The sequence below is a fragment of the Equus przewalskii genome, chromosome 1 (genome assembly GCF_037783145.1).
Source record: "Equus przewalskii isolate Varuska chromosome 1, EquPr2, whole genome shotgun sequence".
Lineage (NCBI taxonomy): Eukaryota > Metazoa > Chordata > Mammalia > Perissodactyla > Equidae > Equus > Equus przewalskii.
Window position 1 is genome coordinate 95,172,250 of NC_091831.1, and position 16,696 is coordinate 95,188,945.

The window sequence follows — 16,696 nt, forward strand, 5'->3', positions numbered from 1 at the left end:
TTTGAGGCTAGTGGCCATCTTGGACATCTACTGGGCATGTTCCCCAAGAGCAGAGATTCCGCAGGAACCAGGGGAGTGGAGTCTTGTATTTGGGGAGAAAATGGAGGAATGATATGCACTGAGTCTTGCCTTTGGCCGCTTGAGAATTGCACTGGTGGAAGCGCTTTGCATTTGATAATGGAAGGGCAGCCTGGGTGGGGAGGAATCTCATGGGAGAGGCAGGCCATCCAAGGGCAGCTCTTGGAAAGTGGCAGGGAGGGGAGGTGCAGAAAGAGAAGACATCATGGAGCACTGTGGTGGGGAGTCGTTTCTCTTCTGTGGGGTCCTGGCCTCACCCCCAGGCTTCTGCGTCTTTTCCCAAGTACAGAGTGGGTGCTTGATAAATATTTTTTTTATCCCTTATGGCCACCCCTGTCTTGTGCTGAACTTTCTTTCCTCCCTCTGGAAATAGCATACTGTACGGCCGTTGCTCAGGGCCCCATGTCTTCGCTGCGGGGGACCGAGACCTCCCTCTCAACTGTGTCATGTAGCTCTCGCCCGCTGGCCCTAGTTGAGCCTCTGTGGTGGGATTCTCCTGATGTGGGTTCTTTGCAGCTGGGGGTTGTAGCTGGGAGCAGAGGAGGGCCTTGGACCAGATGTTCCAGGTGTTTATTTTATTAGGGATTTGAGTTTCACAGTAAAAATATCCCAGGGGGAGGAACTTTTGACCTCTGAGAAGTTTCCCTGTTCATGCTGACTCATATAAGGGTCATGAAGCTGAAATGCCTACGGCGGACCAGGTGGGGACAGCAGGGGCTGGGGACCACATGTGCCCTGGAAAGGGGCAGCCAGTGAGCACTTCCAGCTGATGGCTGCTGTGTGGAGGTGGGGCCTCGTGTTGCCAGACTCACTGTTTATTCAGGAAGAGCTGGAGGTCCAGTGAAACCTCTCAAGTTTTAAATACAGGCAACTAAAAATAAACCTATCAACTCCATGGGCCAAAAAACCCACTCCGTGGGTAGAATATGATGTATGGAGTGCCAGTTTGTGGTCTGGGGTCACATTTGGGGGAGAGAAGCTGTCAACATGGGAGAAGCTTTGTCCTCTTTGAGGACAATGGCTGGATGCTCAGAGGCTAGGGTATTGTGTTACCCATAGCTCTTGGGGAAATCAAGAGGGCTTCAGAGACCCATTGTGTTTCTACAGGCCACGGAAGTGGGAGTGGGGGCTGCCTCGGGTTACGGGTGTCTCTGAAGTGGGATGTACTGGAATAGGTCTTTGACTTACCTGGAGATCCTGGAAGAGGGCTTTGACCCCCTGTCTCTTTGGGGATGATCTGGGGTCTGCTGGGTTGTGGCAGTGACAGGCTGGTGAGGCTTTGCAAGATTCCCAAGGCTTTGGGGGCAGGAGGAGTCTGTTTGGAGTAGGTTCTGATGACGCCAGTGAGCCTGCCCGTGACCTTGGGCCTTGTTTTCTCCTGGACACATTGACTAGCTCTTGTCAAAGTGTTTGCTGTGGGCTGCAGGGGGATCAGGAGCAAGAAACATGGGTCACTGTCAGTCTACGCCCAATTTAGGCCTGACTACATACTGGGTGAGTTGGATGCTCAGCTTGATGTGAGAAGGTCAGCACGTGGTCGAGGGGCTCCAACAGGCACAGTGGGGCTTCCAGAGGAGCCTGAGTCATAGAGAGAAGAGTCAAGAGGTCGAGGCGTAGGCACTGGCTTCATCCCTGGGTTTATTTATTAACTTTTCCCATTTATGAAGACACGCCCTAAATCCCGACTGAGTGAATTTCCCGGCAGTTCAGGACATTTTCTCCTGGCAAATGGGCCAGGTTTCTCTACTCTCTCTCACAACATCTTCTATTTCTGGCCTCTAAATGCATTTACAAGTCTTCAGGCCCCAGCTGAGCAATCACAAGATGATCACTTACTCCAACACTAATTGCCGAGCCCTGGCTTGGCGGCTTTTTTCTTTCTAATTTTTTTTTAGGGTGATGGCTGAGAGGTCTTTTCTTCTCCCTTATGTACAGAATAAGACGCAGGAAGTGAAATCACTGTGCCCTATCCGATGTCAAGTTGTCCAAGTTGTTCTGATTGGTTCCATTGTCCCCCACCTGAAGCTGCTGTCGCATTAGTCAGTGTAATTCTTTTTAGGCCTGAAAAGGAAGCAATGATGTTAAAGCCAAGTTGTCTGCCACAAAGAAGCCTGGACATTCGGACTCTTGGATCCTACTTCAAGGTTTACGTGTGACTGACCATCTCCACTTGACCACGTCAGTTTTCTCCATCTTTTATTGAAGATGAAAAAGTAAAATATTGATTTATGTTCATCAAGGGAAATTCTTTGAGAGACTGGAATATTCTTGACCTACATGTCCTTTCCCTGAGCTTAAGGATTTTGCATTAAAGATTCTTAAGGATAAAGATTTTCCAGATTGATACTTGGAATAGCTATTTGTTCATCTGTAAAATGGGCGTAATAACAGCGCCCTAGGCATGGGCTGTGGTGGAGATTGAATGATAGGAGGCACAGACAGCGCTTAGCCCAGTGCCTGGTAAACAGGGTTCAGAAATGGCAGTTGCTAGTAATGATAGCAACTATTGTTGTTATTGGTGGTGGCGATAAGAGAATCAAAGGGGAGGGCTTTAGGTGGCCACTACTTTATCTTGGAAAAGCTGAATTTCTGTCCTACAGTGCAGTCCATCTCCCTGGTGGCTGGAACAGTCATATCTGCCATCCCTGGTGTCCTTCTTCCTTGAACACTGATGAAGAAACCGGGTAGACTCTCTGTTCTCTCCATTTAGTCCCCTGCTCTGGACCCTGTGGAGACCCCTCTTAATGCTGTTAGTTTTAGAAAGGACCCAAGCAATTGCAACTAATGAGCTTACACTTTATTTCCATCTGATTTGAGACCACATCCACCCGCATGATTGAACTTGGACTGTGTCCTCCGCAGCTGGCTCGTGCTTCCTTTTTGGGGTTTGTTTTCTCTGGCGTGGCTCACACACTGGCTGGAGCTCCACTGGGGTCCCCATAAGTAGACCGACGTCGATGTCTGTCTATGAACTGCACTCAAAAGATAGTACTTTCCCTCATCTGTAGTGCACTTGATGGTTTTCAAAAAGTGCTTTCTCATACATTATCTCATTTAATTCGCATTGCCATCCTGGGTGGGGGAGTGTGGTTAGGAGACAGCCCAGGGAGGGTCTGACTTGTAAGTAACAGAAGTGGAACTTCCAAGAAGTCCTCTGATTCTCTTTCTAGGAATCTCTCTGCTATGTCTCATGGGACACAAGGGGCAAGTTTTTCACTGAAGCAATTTATTAAGCTCTGGAAAATTGTATAAAAAATGCTGGTATCAAAAGAGAAGAGGGAAGCTAGTGTTGATGGAGAACTTACTGTGTGCCAAGGACGGTGCCTGGGGCTTTTCTAAATACGATCTCACTCCGCACAATAACTGTGAGTTAGGGTTCCTCTACCCCCATTTCCTAGATGAGAACATTGAGACGCAGAAGTCATGACTGAGTTCCCCCGAGGTCACACAGTAGTTAGTGGAACAGCCAGGATTTGGACTCTGATCCCTTCGACTCTGAAGTCCATGCCTTTCCTACGTCCCAGGCGTGTTTCATCTCTCTCTCTAGTTTTCACAGCAAGAACGCCTTATGGGAGGGGTGGAGTCTTTAGCTTTTATTAGAGAGAGCTGCTCTTTCCCCTGGGAACTTAGCACCATCCATCCTCAAAGAGCTCTGTTGAGAAAGCTCTGTTGAGTTTCTTTTCCTATTTAGGTCAAATCCTATAACAACAGTTACGTTACAACCTGAATATCTTTATTATGAAACATTTCTTAGCATTAGTCTATGACCCACTTATTTCCAAGAATATGTAATGTAAAATTCTAGCAAGCCAAAAATAAAAGAGTTTATTGAATCCCTTAGAGTTGTTGTGGTGGGATCTCTCTTGTGTTCAGTTTCTTGCTTTTCCCCCCAAAACTCTGGATGCCACATTAAGTTACTCCTCTCTGTTGTAAGCAAAGGTATACTTGATCTTCAGCTGAGACAGCCAGCCCTGAGCTGACCTGTTTGGGAGTGTGACGGGTGCGGACGGGGAGAATGTCCTGATTTGGGCATGATTGTGTCAACTGTGTTATAGTCAGTAACACTGGGCAGGTAGGAAAGAGGACGTGGCCGGAGTCTCTGCCCTTTCAGGACATGGCTGAGATTATTGGGATGGAAACATGATGAGATTATTTGCCATATGTTGTAAATCACTCAATGTTTCTTCTCCTTGAAATAACCTCCATTCTGGGTTCCATTCGTAGACTGCTTCCTGCCTGCCCCTTACCTCTGCCTTGAGACTTTTCTCAAATCCTGAAGGGATGTAACTGGCCCACTTGTCCCCTCACTGCTTCTCTACCTGTGTCCTTCCTCCTCTGTTCGACGTGGAGGACATAGCCATTGAACGCTGTGTAGCTAACAGTAGCGTAGGCTTTGGGGATAGAAAGGCCAGGGTTCAAATCCTAGATCTTCCACATCCTCCTGTGGGATCTTAGGCAAGCCACTGAACTTCCATGAGCTTTGAAGGGACGTAAGAGTCCCTACTGCATAGGATTGTTCTGAGCCTTGAATGTTGTTCTGTTGCTTAGACTTCTCCAGTGACTTCCCACTTTACTTACAGTGCAAGCTAAACCCTTATCAAGGCCACAACATGCACGTTGCTTTGGTTTCCACCTCCCTGTCTACTCCCTTCACTCTCTCTACTCCTACCCCTTGCTCTCGGCCTCTGGACCTCCTTTCAATCCCTTGAAGATGCCAAGCTCATTCCCCACTTGGAGTATTTGAACTTGCCCATCCGTCCGACCCAGATGAATCCCCTGCTCCAAATCTCTACGTATCTGCCTCCTTCTCATCATTCACTTCAGTGTCACTTTCTTATCAAGGCCTCTGTGACCTCCCAATCTTCGTAGTCTTTCTCCTCCTACACATTTATCACTCTTTGTTACATCATGTGGCTTAAGAGTTTCCTCGGCCCCTGTGACTTTTGACCGTCCGTATCTCGTTCAGTCTTGTGCTTCATTGTTTACACTCTGTCCTCCCCACTAGAATGTAAACTTCTTGGAGCAGGGTCTTGGCTGCTCACAGCTATAGCTCCAGCACCTAGAATCATGCCTATCACATGGCAAGTGGTCCGTAGCTATTTGTTGAATGTACAAGTGACTCTAGTCTGACTTGGTCATTCTGTGGATGAGAGGATGGATGTCCAGAGTGGAGAAGACTTCTGACCAAGATCACATGGCTCAGAGCTGGGCCAGGACTAGAACCCAGGTCTTGGTACTGTCCGTGTGACAATCTTTACACCACGTCATCCTGTTGAGTTTCCTTGAGTCCTGTCTAGCCAGAGCTCCTCAGACTTCTGTCTGTGGCAGAAAACATCACAGTCCTGTTTGAAAGAAAAGATGCATGGGCAAATATTATATGCAAAGCATTGATATTGTAACACGTATAAATAGGAGAGAATTGTATCACAACATCACTGTGCTGAAATGTACAATGAAGGCAACTCATCTCCTTGAGCTTCCTTCTCATACAGCTCTACCTGCTCAGAAACTCCCATCAAACCTGGTGCTTGAGCTCTTGCCTCTAACAAAAATCTCATCAACCAATTTGGTTATTTTGATGAGTAGTCAAGAATATGTGCTCTTGAACCACACTGCCTGAGTTTAAATTCTGGCTCTATCCTATATATCTGTGTATCTTGGGCAAGTTACTTAACATATCTGCGTATCTGTGTCTTAATCTCCTCACTTGGAACATGGCGATAATATGGTTGTTAGCAAGATTATATGGGTTAATGCATATGAGGCATTGAGAAGAATGTCTGGCCCATAATGAGAACCCAATCTATGTTAGCTGTTATTGCTGTCGTTATTCTTTAGGCGACATTGTGACAGTCACCTTCGCAGTATGCAGCTGAATAAATATGCACCCTCTATTTTCCTCCCACAATGTGCTGCGTGTATGTAAGTATTAAGACTAGGTTCCTAGCCTTAAAGAACTTACCATCTATTTGGGGAACATGGGGCCTTGACAAAGCTGGCACAGTGGCTCCTAATCTTTTTATTTATTTATTTTTGAGAAAATGATTGAAGCTATGGAATTTCTGCTCATAAAGAGCTACACACAAACACCGCATTTCTCACACGTTTTCAGGGATTGACTGACTTCCTTTGGACCCTGAATTAAGAACCCTGTCCAAAGATGTTCTGGAGAGACATGTATGGTGGTTGGGATGTGTGGTTTACACCTAGCAGGTCTCAGCCATTTAAAAACTCCTCTTCCAGGTGTGACAAATGAGATTTATATTATGCCATATTTTCATGGGCATAAAAGAATGCCTTCATAGTTTATAATCTCCACTGTGGTTAAGATAAATCAGAAATGTACTGGGTATGGGGTTTCTTTTTGGGGTGATGGAAAAGTGTTCTAAAAACTGATTATGGTGATGGTCACACAACTCTGTGAATATGCTAAAAACCATTGAGTTGTACACTTTAAATGGGGGAGTTGTATGGTATGTGAATTATACATCAATAAAACTGATGAGTGTGCATGCATGTATGCGTGTGTGTATCTTGCATCCCTCCTTAGTGGAGCCTGTGTGTGGTCCATCATGTCTCTTTGCCCTCTGCCACGGGACAGAGGATGCCAGTGTTCCGGATGGAGGCTGTTCCATTAGCCTGAGTCTCGCTGGGAAGATGATGGGAGCAAAGCCACAGCTGACCTTCTTCTGTGGACATGCAGTATGAGGACGAAATAAACTTTTGTTATGGTAGAAAAAAGAAAAAGATAAACCAGGAATGGCAGTGGCTGTAACCAATGCGTGGGGTGGGTGGGCTACCGGGAATGCGTAATCTCTCTTGGTGCCTTGACTGTCATCCTGTTCCTTTCTCTCCCACTCGAGAAAGGGTCTCAGAGCACAAGGGAGAGGGGTGCAGGATGCCTTTGAACTTCCCTAATGTACATGTATAAAGAAGTAAATTGTAGGCAAGTGGTTCTTTATCAGAGGTTGAGGATTATTTGTGATACAGCTCACACCTTTGACACACCGCACAAGCGGTGGACATTCTCCAGTGTTCCAACACAAGGTGGTAGAGGGGCTGCTGGTTTAGACCCTAAGTATGACTGTGGATCACAGGTGGGCTGGAGCAGCTGGGGAAGCCTCACGGAGGAAGTGACAGCGGCGTTGGGCTTTGGAGGAGGTGTGGGTTTGGTTCGGTGGACGGCCTGCTTATGGCACAGGCTACTGCTCACTGTGGCATGTGAACAGCCCTTTTCCCATTTGGAATTTCTCCCAGAGTTGTTTAGACACATGTTCACGGTTCCAGGCCATCAAGTCTGGCCAGCAGGTAAACTGGAAAGATTCCGAAGGACCAGGATTCGGAAATGGTGCCATTTGTCAGTGGAGTAGGATTTCGCAGATCTAAGGATTTAGGAAGCTTGAGTCAGGACTGTTTGCAGAGGTGCGTCTGGGTGGTGTCCAGGAGGGGAGGAGATGCTGGACTTGGGTCCACATGAGTGTGGAGGGGGGGCTCAGGACCTGGGTGGCTCTCAGTGGAGAGGTACTGTGTGGCTCTGCTGGTGCTGGGTGACCACACCTGGCACATGGCTGCTCTTTCTCTACCTTGTTCTGTGACCTTGATAAGCTGTGTAACCCATTTAGTCTGTTTCCACATCAGTAAAATGAGGCAGTGCTATAAATGGTCCATCCCTGGCCTCATTGCATTTTGGGAAATTCTTCCTGGAAGAAGGGTGGCACCTGGGGCCATCAAGGGGCAGGGCCAGAGGAAAGCTGTTGTCAGCTTATGTTGGTCCTCTCCTCCCCCTACTGCCCTGGAGGGGCAGGCATTCCAATGCAGTGAGTTCCAAGGACATCAATGAAGCCCTGACTGTATGCCAGGCATTCGTCTATGCACCTTATATGTCATTTTATGCTCATAATAATAAGTAGACACCATTACTGTCCCCATTTTACAGATGGGGAGTTTGAGGCACAGAGATGTTAAGTGACTTGCCTAAGTTTACACAGCTTCTAAGTGGCAGAGACAGAAGCCAACTGTAGGTGGCCTGCATTTAGAGCTCCAGGGCCTTTCCTCTTAATAACTCTACTCTGCCGTCCATTGGCCATGGCCAGCGCAGGTCCAGCCTGGGCTAGTGTCAGTTCTTCTGAACGCAACAGGAGAAGAGGGTCAGGCTGTAAGCTTCAGGGCAGCACTTCTCATGATGGGGGACATTTTGGGAGAAGGACCATGGGAGATACCAAGGGAGTGCCTGAAACCAAGTCCTGCTCTGCAGCTGTGGCAGGAAGGGCCTCGGTGAATGAGCAATGCCCCTTAGCTTGCTGGCTGGTCCGCAAGAGGGCCGTTAGCAGAGGGTCACACAGAGTGGGTGTTCAACACAGAGAATGGAGCCTGATGATCGAGCAGGTGGAGATGAAACCACGCTTATGCTGTGTGGACGTGGAGCAGCAGACTCGCACCTGCCTGTTTCCAGGAAGCACGGGGCTGCTGTCCTTGTCACCAGCCCTGGCTGTCTTTGGCCCCAGTCGCAGGCAGGACCATGTCTATAGGTGGCAAATCCCATTACAAAATCTGGGGATGGGAATGGGGAAGTAGGGATGTGGACCAGATTAGATGAACTTTCAGGCCCCTGCCCTGACATCCTAAGGTTTTGTGCCTGTGTATGCAGCGTCAACACTTGACACCTCCTAGACTGGTCGAGTGGTGTTATTTCTGTAGATGTGCCTGGTCCCTGCTTTCTTCCCTTATCTCAGCCCTTGTGACATCTGATGACACTAGGCAGAGCCTTTGTTGTTCCTCTTCTAAATGAATCCCTCTTGCTCCTGTTGAACCTAAAAGGTGAATTCACCAAGCTCCGGATTTTCAGCCTGGAATTTCTTAGCCTCCACTCGTTTATCCGCTGCCTCCAAAGAAAGTCAATTTCCAGTCTACTCACAGCCTCAGTCTCCTGGGTGATCGCCTCTCTGGGGCCCTGCAAAGATTTTCTGCTTGTTCCCTGGTGAGACAGGTGGCAAACTTCCTAAATTGAGTTTCTTTTTTCTTGCCCATTTGTGTCTCTCCTCCAGACTCCCTGTGGTCCTGGCATTACTGTTGTCCCCACTGATGATTTCTTTCTGTTCACTTTGTTTTGTGGACAACATTCTCATCCACCCAGGGCAGACTCAGTGTCTGCCTCACTCACCTCCCTCACCGGCCACTGTGTTTGTGATATTTTGCAGTTCTCTTAGTTGAAGCCCTGTCTTCACTGTAGAGGCTGTGTCCTTTTTGATTTCAATCATCTCCATTCTCTAGGGTCCTCTGGACTGAACTTGAAGAGTTTTCCTGTAACCTTGTCAGCTTTGCCTTCTAAAGGCTCAGTCTGATGCTGAGTAAACACTCTGGTCTCCGGGCTGCGTGCTCCTAGCCTTGGGGATTGGACCATGTGCCCATATTTTCCATCCCTGATTATTCTCAATAGATTTTCTTGTCTTTTTCTCCCCACTCCCCCAAGGCTTCATTACTTCCCATTTGTCCACATCTTTTTTCCTCCATTTTTCTTGTTAAGGACTGATTTAGAAAATGAGATTAGTCTCATGGCTATTTCGGCGTCATCATTAATTTTTGTCCCTCCTCATTCCTTAGCCAGCAGTCTCGTGTCTCTTTCTCCCTGGTTTCTTTTTGATGGATTTGCAGAAATCTCTTTTATTCCCGAGTTAACTCCGTTGTCTCTTGGGCCTTGCCTTGGTCCTGAGGGGCCTCTGCCCTTTCTGGGTGGTCTTCCAGGTGATCCAGCCATTGTGACCGTTCTGGGGTGGTAGGGCACTGAGGCTCCCAGAGAGAGGCTAAGCCGTGTGCTGCCCCTGACTGACTTCATCCCTGGCTGCCAATAGGGACTGCTCCCTACCTTTACCTTGAAACCCACCTGAGGAGTCCAGGTCAGAGCTGAAATACACCTGTGGAAAGGTGTGTGTCTTCCCATGACGTGCAAGCTCCCTGGGGGGCAAAGACTAGGTCTTATGAAATCACATTACTTTACTGTTAAATGCATGTTTGAGGAATGAATAACTGACTAAAGGAATAAATGAGGGCGTCAATGAAGGAATGGAAACAGCACACACTTTGGAGGTGGCCATTGGAACTCCAACCTTGCCAACTGTTTAATTTGAGTTCTTGGTCAAGGAGTTGAGCCTCAGTATCCTTCCCAGAACCCTGGGAAATGATTGCCTCCTCACAGGGCTTTTTGTGTGGATTAAAGAGGGAACATAAAGACCTACCTCAGTGGCTGCACATAGTAGGTGCCCGAGAAACAGTCTGTCCTGTAGTCTGGAAGCTATTTCAGGGGCTCAGAAGTTCCATCCTTGTTAAAGGCATTCAGAAGCCCAAGCTCTAAGCAGCTGGATCTCAGGCTCTCTGGGATTCTGACCCAGTGTATGGAGAGAGCAGACACTCAAGGGGTAAGAGAATTAGAAAGCCACCTTAGGGAGCTGGTTGGACCTAGTGGAGCCCCTCCCAGTCTTCTGGGGTGGTCTCAAGGCTGTGCTCCCTTGCCCACTCATAGAAGGTCTCAGTGTGTTGTTATTGTCGCAGAAGGAGCTTTATTAGTATATTATTGTCATCCTCAATGAGGGAATTGAGACAGAAAAAAGGGATAGTAGTGAACTGGAGCCAGGCATGTGGGAGATGTAAGAGCCAGATTTAGAGCGTGTGACTCTCTGGTTCCCAAATATCCCTGGCTGCCTGCTTCAGCCCTGGGTCCCATTCTTTTTCCAGACAGATGTTTCTCCTTGAGTCTGGTCTTCTCTCCACCTCAGAGTTTATTTAATGTGGTTAATTAAGCCCCTGGCTTTTTCCATGATTTTGAAGCCTCTGCCCAGAATAACTCTCTTCCTATTTGCATCTGGCAAGCGCCAGTCTGTACAGGCTGAGGGGTTGAATTCTCTTGAGGGCCCCCCTGTTTCTGGGGTATAAGGCACCCTCTAGGGCCCCCTGGCTCTCTCTGCAAGATGGTGGACTGCATCCATTTTGCCTGAGCTGGGGCCTTTGTTGCCAATTGGAGTTACCTGGGGTTGGGGTCATCTCAGTTCATGGGACTTTCCAGAGTGAGAGGGCCCAGGAGTCCTCAGGGACCCTACGATGAGCCTGTTGGGAACCTGAACCAAAAGCCCAAGCCACCAGGGGTGTGGTGGTCTGGCCCTTCTGCTGCCCTTCATCCCTTGATGATGGTCAATGTGTTGTTACGAGGAGGTGGAAATGGTGCTGGCCTGTTCCCTTTAGATGGCAAACAGGCAGCCTCCTCCCCTACACCTGTCACCTCTTTCTTCATCTATGAAGTGGATCTAATCCTATGTCTGCACTTTCCCCATGGGGTTCTTGTGAGGGTTGAGTGACTAATGTTTGGAAAGGACTTTGATGAGTGTGGAACTGAGCACCTGACAGGATAGTCAAGGGGACGTTGTGTCTGTAATTGATTTGCTGGGTTTGGACAATACTGAGTTGTCATCTCCTTGCCAACCTCCAGATGCTGCCGTAGGATGTGCTGAAGGGATCTCATCAAAATTACTGGATTCTGGGCAAACTTGACCAAAATGCTTTATCCTCTTGGGTTTGGCTAAAAATGGAGACAAAAAATGTGACTCTATCTTGGTTTGGAGATCAAATTATAAAGATGTTATAAAGAATGTTGCTGATGCAAATGATGTCAGCCTCCTCCTTTGGGACAAGCATCCCCCATCCCCTAGCCTGGTGTTTAACCCTTGATGTTTTGTGCCTTAGAGCCATGTAAGGTCCACTCACAGTGGCATTTGTGGTCACGAGGTGCTGTCCTGAGACACGAACGCATTAATTCCTGCTGGGAACACCTACTGAGGTCCTGCTGTCTCAGACAAAGCTACAAAGGTGAATGGCATTTAGGTCTCTGGCTTCAGTGGGATGGTCTGGGGGCAGGAGAGAGAGGCAAAGGGTAGAGGCAGTTACTCTATGATGCGATGGAGACTAAAGGCTCAGCAAAGGCAGGTGATGTATCTTTGGAGAAGGTGGGGGTTAGAGTAGGGAACGCCCCTGGGAGTGATGACAGACAATCTGAAACCTGAGGGTGGGTGTGAGTCAGCAGCTGAAAGAGGCTTGGTGGGGGTGAGTGGGGTGGGGTATTGGGTGAGGACTGTTCCAGATAGAGGGCGTCCTGTGCTCTATGTCCGGAAGCCTGGCAGTGAAAGAGAGAGTATGGTGTATGTGAGGGACCACAGGCCCTCAACTGAACCTAGAATCAGGCTGACAGCATGACCCCCCCCCCCATCCTCTTGCCCTGTGGCCAGTAAGTGGGCCATACAAAAAGGTTAGAGGCTTTGTTTCCAGCTTTCCTGTCTCCTAGGTTGGTCTGTGATCTCAGACCTCTCTTGCTAAGGCGGTGGAGCTCCAAGGAGCTGTTCGTATTAGGGAGAGTCAGAGCAGGAGGGGGGTCAGGGCTGCAGAAGGACAAGGCCCCTCCCTATGTGCCCCATTTGCTGCTGGCCAGTGGGTGTCTGATGCCTCCACACCTCCTTCCAGAGGGAGGTCTTGGCACCTCCCCACACAGGGCCCCAGCCTCTCCTACATACCTGTGTCCTAAGGGTCACAGCATCCTAAGGGGGCTCCTAGAGCTGCCACTCTCCGTCCTACCCCACATTCACTTTCCATGCAGCTGATAAGGAGGTAGTTTAAACATTTCAATCTGGTCCCCTTAAATGTGCCTCTGATGCTCTTAGGCTAAGAGCCAGACTTGCTGCCTCTGTCTACCAGGTGAGCATGCAGCGGGTGGCAACGGGGTAGGACAACGAGGTGTGGGCCTCGACTCCCTGCCCCACCATGGCCTCTCCTGTGCTGGTGGCTTGGTTGCAAGGCTTTCATCCATCCCCACTCTCTCTGGTTAGTGCCTACTCCTTCCAGTTTCAGCTTGAGGGTCAGTCGAAAGCTTTCCATTACTGACCCCCCCCCCCCCCCAATCCAGAAGGTGTTCCTGTCACTCTCCTTAGGTCCTTGTTCTTTTTCTTCCATTGCACTTATCCCAATAAGTATACATGTGAATTTCTTAATTATACTTTTAATCATGTGATGTTTGTTGTCCCTACTGGGCCAAAAGCTCCCTGAAGATACGCCTTTGCCTCTTCCCTCTCCGCCCGGTACCCAGAGCTTGGCCAGCCCTGGCGCACGGTAGACAAGCCAGAGGATGAATGAATGGATGACTCAGTGGAGGGGCTGTGTGGTTGTTTGCTTCCTGTTTCTCATGGTTAGGTCTGAAGCCCAAAGGCATTCTGTGAGTTCGGCACAGCCACAGGACAATAGAAAGGAGGCTTCTTCCTTTCTTTGAGAGATTGAAAAACCTCCCCTGATACTCCTTGAGCTTGGTTCCATATCATGTGGGTGCTGCTCAGAATCAGGTGTTTCTAGCAATGCCTGCTCCTCAGGGGAGCTAAGGAGGATGACCTCACACCCACCCACCCCAATGTCTTCCTCCAAAAGTGGAAGGGCATTTTGGTCCTCTTGTCCTTTCCTACAGCTGGTGAGCCCAGCCATGCTCCAGGGGGTGGGCAGCTCACCACCTCCAGGTGGCAGTGGGGCTGCCCTGCCATGTGCCAGCTGTCCATCTGCAATCAAGAGCCTCTGTCAGTGCCAGCGAAGGTGGTGTTTGCAAAGAGCAACCGTGTGCTCCTTATTTATTGTGCGTAAAAGAAAACAAATTAAGGCCTTGTAATTATATAGTCAGGCATGTTCTTAAATAAAGCTTAAGCAGTCAGAACTCCATTTAGAATATTAATAATTGCATTCCCCAGCCCAAGCAGCCTTCTCTCTTTCTGCTCTTTCCCTCTCCTCCTGTCCTTCCTTACTCCTGTTCCCCTTTGTCTCTCTCAACGGTGCAGATCTCTGCTTGGAACCTCACAATCTCTGGAGAGCCTTGCTCGCAGGCTGTGACTAGGCATGCTTGAGAGCCCATGGTGGGCTTTTCAAAGATCATCAACAGCATTTATGAAGTGGTTTCATAGGCATGGGGCTGTACTCAGATTTTCTTGCCTCCCCCCCTTATTTTGGTTAAGCATTGAGAAGAGGCCTCATATTGCGTTTGAGGACACATATTGGCGTCGATCAGGTCTGGGCTCCATTCCCAGCTTGACTGCTACCGGCTGCAAGACGGTGGTCAAGTCACCTAATCTCTTTGAGCTGGTTCCTTCTCTAGTGGTAACATCATCTCCCTCATAGTCTTGTTTTGGGACTCAGATGAGAGAATGTATTTGAAGTCCTGGCACGTAGCAAGTTCCTTACAGATATTAGGTCTTTTCTTTTCTGTAGCTCTGCATAATTCCAGAATCTTAGGGAATTTCTTATTTCTGTTGTACTGGACTCACACTTTCATCGATGTGCCTAGAAATGCCAGGCACCTATTAGGTCTCCCTAAGCCCCTGTGGAATTGTGAAATGAGTGGACGCGTCTGTGTGGGGCCCTGCAGGTGGACACAGAGTAGGGGTGGTCACCATGTGTTGTGTTGTTATGAGAGTCCCACAGGTATGTTTCCTCTTGGGACTCATGACCAATTCCGTGAGTAATGTGCTCTCATAACCAGCATGGATATAGTGCTGTATAACCTCGGCACAGAAGTACCTGCTCCTTTGATATGCAGTGTGAAGGTGAAGGAGCAATTGCTGTCAGCCCCATTTTATTGCTGAGGAAGCTGAGAGTGAGCTTCCCAAGGCCCCACAGCTCAAAGGAGCGAAGTGTGGACCAGGACCCTGCGCTCAGACCCCAAGTCCTTTGTCTTCTCTGCTCCCTGGGCTGCTTCCTAAGTCATTGCCGGCACCTGGGAGGGGACTTGCCTGGTTTCTGGACCTCAAGGTCTGGATGCTGCTCCGAGACATACCAGAGATGAGTCACCACTTTGCTCTTTCTTTTAGTTTCCTTACATGTGACATGGGAAACACATAGCAACACGATTTTACTGACAATATTATGGTAATTGAGTCTTTGCCAGAAATAACTCAAAAGTAGTTTGAAAACATTCAGTATTGTTGAGATGAAAATCCATATGAGGTGCTTGCACGGATAATGCTATGTTGGGCCTTGTGAAAGGCAGGTAACAGGTGCATTGGCCATGCCTCCCTGCGACCAGCACTGTGACTTGGGGATGGAGGAGGAAGAGAGATACTGAGGCAGGACTTGGTCCAGGGGCAGTTGGAATGTTCAGTCCAGCTGGGAGGATAAAATAAATAAGCTTTCTTAGAGCAGAGATGCCAATATGCCAACATCTCCTGGTTGGTGCTGACTGTACTGGGCAGAGATTCTTGTATTCCAGGGATGCTGGGGAAGGATTCAAGAAGGACGTGGGTCTTACATTTGTCCTTGAGGGAAGAGATGCAGTATTATATAGGAAGAGGGAGAAAACTCACGGACTGTGTGTGTCTGTCTGTGTGCATTTGCAAGCAAGTAGGGAACAAAGCCAAGAGAAAGAGAGAAGAAATATTTATTGTGTTAAGCTCTCTGCTAGGCACTCTTCCAACAGTAATCCTGCTCAAATAAGTGATATTCTTCCTGTTTTACAAATGAGGACTCTGGGGCTCAGAGAGGTTATGTAACTTGCCCGAGGTCACACAGCTGAAGATATAGATTCATATCCATATCCATAAATGTCTTCTCCAGAACTCATGTTCTTTCTGTTGTATCATGGTGAAAAGGCTGGTTCACGTCTCTGAGGGTGGTCAGGAGCCCAACTTTCCCAAAAGAAGTATTGCAAAATGGTTTCTTCTTGGCAGGGAAGCTGGTATCTCACTATTATTTTTGCTTACCCGGCTTTCAACCTCCATGTCCCTCTCCACGGGGATTCAGCACCATGGCCAGAGCCCAGGGAGCCCTGCCTGGTGCAGTGAACTGTGAACAGCTCCCCAGAGAGAGGCTCCCACGCCCAGGCCTCCCCCTTGTCTTCTTTCTAGCATCATCACAGCTGCTGACAGTGACCTGTGTCCTCAAGTAGGTGCCACATGGCATTTGGGGAGAGCCTAGCACATGTGGTGGACAGGTGGTTTGCTCTCTGCCGGCCTGCCCAGTGGGATCCAGATGCAAGCAATGGAGGGGATATGAGGTGCTTCTCTCGCCTCCTCTCATCGCAGGCACAGCCCAGAGGGGAGGAGGATTGTGACTTACGACTTTGGTTGCCCTGATGTGGGGACTCGTCTAGGGCCGTGGGATGGGTGGGGGACCTGAGCTAGAGTGGGGTTCTTCCCTCCAGGGCAGAGCTCCCACGGTCTGTGCTCCAGGATTGCTGTGCCGATCCCTTTACCAAGCCTGTTTTGTTTCTGTTGAATGGGGCACTGAGCAAGTGGATTTTTCCTGTGCTTTTTCACAAGAATAGTCAGAGGGACACAAACGGTGGGCAAAGCACAGCAGAGCTGGCTGAGTTGTGGTGCTGGGGGGTCTTTTCTTCATGATGTTGTGCCTTCTTCATTCTTGGAAAGCTTTTACCGGGATGTACAAGACAGGGTCCCCAGCTGGAGGGCGAGACAGCTTCTGACTTTTGTGTGTGTACATGCACACACACAATACACACAGGTGCACACTGTAGTAGTGTGCTAAGGGCGTGGATTCTGGAGTCACACACAATCACTCAGGCCCTATTTTAACATTACAAGCTTTGTGACCTTGA

At 48.7% G+C, this 16,696-nt stretch overlaps 1 protein-coding gene across 6 annotated transcripts in view; it reads left to right on the forward strand.

Moving 5' to 3' along the window:
- The window catches only part of NTRK3 (neurotrophic receptor tyrosine kinase 3), a 361,677-nt gene that overhangs the window by 68,625 nt on the left and 276,356 nt on the right, over nucleotides 1-16,696 (forward strand). The window lies entirely within an intron of this gene.